This window comes from Dromiciops gliroides, chromosome 1, assembly GCF_019393635.1.
Source record: "Dromiciops gliroides isolate mDroGli1 chromosome 1, mDroGli1.pri, whole genome shotgun sequence".
NCBI classification, from domain to species: domain Eukaryota; kingdom Metazoa; phylum Chordata; class Mammalia; order Microbiotheria; family Microbiotheriidae; genus Dromiciops; species Dromiciops gliroides.
The window spans coordinates 519,315,771-519,318,723 of NC_057861.1; positions in this window are offsets into that span (position 1 = coordinate 519,315,771).

Consider the following 2,953-nt stretch of genomic DNA (forward strand, 5'->3'; position numbering starts at 1 on the left):
TGCATGAAACTGTAGGACTCTATTATGTATAGCTTTCTTTTCTTTTCGAGTAAATAATAAAATCAACCTGTAGCTTGAAAAAAATAAATAAAATATAGAAGAATGAACTAATGAAGAAAATTCTATTCTGGAGCTTATTCTCACTAAAAGGGAAGAATGCATTGCAGAGTGAAAATGATGGAAGAAGGTATTTTCCCAAGATGGTGGAGGAAAGGCAGTGAATGCTCAGACTTCCTGACAGAATTACTCAAAAAAAAAAAAAAAAGTAACCTCCAAACACAGCCAGAAAACAACTCCTGGAGCAGCAGAACCAACAAAAAGATGGCTGAGATTATTTTCTAGCCAAAAACACCTTGGAAGCTTGGGAGAAGAGGGAGCTGGGCTAGGAGTTGGGTCCAGCCCTATGACCATGCCAACACGGATACAGTCCCAGGAAGGCTGTGCCAAAGACACTTACCCCCAAGCCTCATAATCAGCAGCAATGCCAGTGTCTTCTGGAACTAAGCTCACTGCTTGGTGAGAGGGCTGAATGGCTGGCCAGGGGGGGAGTCTATGGGGGTGTATGTAGGAGCTAAGGTGGTATTTGGATGTCCTACCCCAGCAGGGAACCAGGAAGAAACCTTGAGCTGTGGCAGCCCAGGTGGGTGAAGGGGGCAGGCTCCTTGGAGCTAGCAACCATGGCACATAAAGTTTTGCTGTATGGTTGATTGGTAGGTTGGCCTGGGGCTATATACAGACCAGAGAAAGGGCCAAGAAAATGAAGAAACTGCCCCTCATTAAATCATAAGACCTGGAATTCCCTGAAGCTTGGGACAGTATATCCTGGAAGCAGGACCCACACTAAGAAAGAGGTAAAAGTCAAGTGGAAGATTTGCAGGATGAGCAGGCAGAGAAAGTTGTGAACCACAGAGAGCTTCTTTAGTGACAAGGAAGATCAAGGTATACCATTAGAAGAAGATAACAATGCCAGGGCCCCTACATTTAAAGCTTCAGAGAAAAATATGGATTGGTCTCAAGCCACAGAGGTATTCAAAAATGACTTTGAAGATAAAGTTAGGAAGGTGAAGGAAAAAATGGAAAGAGAAATGAGGGTAATACAGAAAAGACATGAGAAAAAAGTCAACACCTTGAAAAACCAAATGGAAAAGGAGATACAAAAGCTCTATGAAGAAAATAATTGCCTAAGAATTAGGATTGAACAAATGGAAGCTTGTGACTTTATGAGAAACCAAGACACAATAAAACAAATCAAAATGAATAACAAAAATAGAGGGCAATGTGAAATATCTCCTTGGGAAAACAGCTGGCCTGGAAAAGAGATCCAGGAGAGATAATTTGAAAATTATTGGACTACCTAAAAACCATGATCAAGGAAAGAGCTAAGACATCATCTTCCAAGAAATTGTCAGGGAAAATTGCCCTGATATTCTAGAAGCAGAAGGCAAAACAGAAATTGAAAGAATCCACCAATCACCTCCTGAAAGAGATCCCAAAAGGATCCCAAAACTTCCAGGAATATTATAGCCAAATTCCACAGCTCCCAGGTCAAGGAGAAAATATTGCAAGCAGCCAGAAAGAAGCAATTCAAATACTGTGGATCCATGGTAAGGATAGCACAAGATCTAGAATTTTCTACATTAAAGGATCAGAGGGCATGGAATATGATATTCCAGGGGGGCAAAGCAATGGGGTTTATAACCAAAAATCACCTACCCAGCAAAAGTGTGTATAATCTTTCAGGGGAAAATGGGACTTTGGTGAAAAAGAGGACTTTGGGGGCAGCTAGGTGGCACAGTGGATAAAGCATCAGCCCTGAATTCAGGAGTACCTGAGTTCAAATCCAGCCTCAGACACTTGACACTTACTAGCTGTGTGAGCCTGGGCAAGTCACTTAACCCCTCATTGCCTTGCAAAAAAAAAAAAGAAAGAAAAAAAGATAAAAGAGGTCTTTAAAGTATTTTGATGAAAAGAACTGAACTGAATAGAAAATTTGACTTTCAAATGCAAGACCCTAGAGAAGCATAAAAAAACTAAATGGGAAAAAGAAATCATGAGAGATGTTAAACTATTTATATTCCTACATTGGAAGATGATATGTCTGTGTCATAAGAGCCTTCTGAGTATTAGGGCAGATGATAGGAATAAATTTAGATGGAGGGTACAGGTGGGAATTGATTATGAAGGGATGATACCTATAAAGCATTTATTTTTTGTTTCTCTTTTTAAAAAATTTTTGAGGGGTCAGGAATTGATGTCAAAATTTGTTTTTACATGTAATTTGGAAAATAAAATACTAAACAGAAAAAAAAGAAAAAAGGAAATGATGGGAAACTTGGGGAAGTGTATCCACACTTTTTTTCTTTTTTTTTTTCACACTTTTTAAAAAAAAAACATTTTATGATAATGGGCAGAAAACACGGTCTAGCCTACCATGCTCTGTACCTCTGGGGAAGCAAATTTCAAAGGCCTAAAAGGAAAGATAGATAGGATCCCATGGAAAAAAAATTCAAGAAAAATTAGCCCCAATGGTATAGGAGATACCTAAGAACAAAATTCTGATGATTCAAAAGGAAAAAAAAATAGTGAGAAAGAAAACAAACAATGGAATTTGTCTCAAGCGATTGAAGTGGATGCACAGGGAACTCACAAAAAAAAACCACTTAGCTTTTAAAAACACTTTTACATAATCAAACTATCAAATAATTACTTTATAGAGCCAGAAAAAAAACAACAAAATTCATCTGGAAGAAAAAAATAAGGTCAAGCATATCAAGAGAATGATAGGGGAAAAAATGAAGGAAGGTAGCCTAGCCATACCAGAACTCAAACTATTATACAAAGTAGTAATTGTCAAAACAATATGATATTGGATAATGTAGAGAGTGTTAGATCAGTAGAATAGATAAGACATACAACATACACAACTAAATGGCCAAAGTAAGCTGGTATTGCA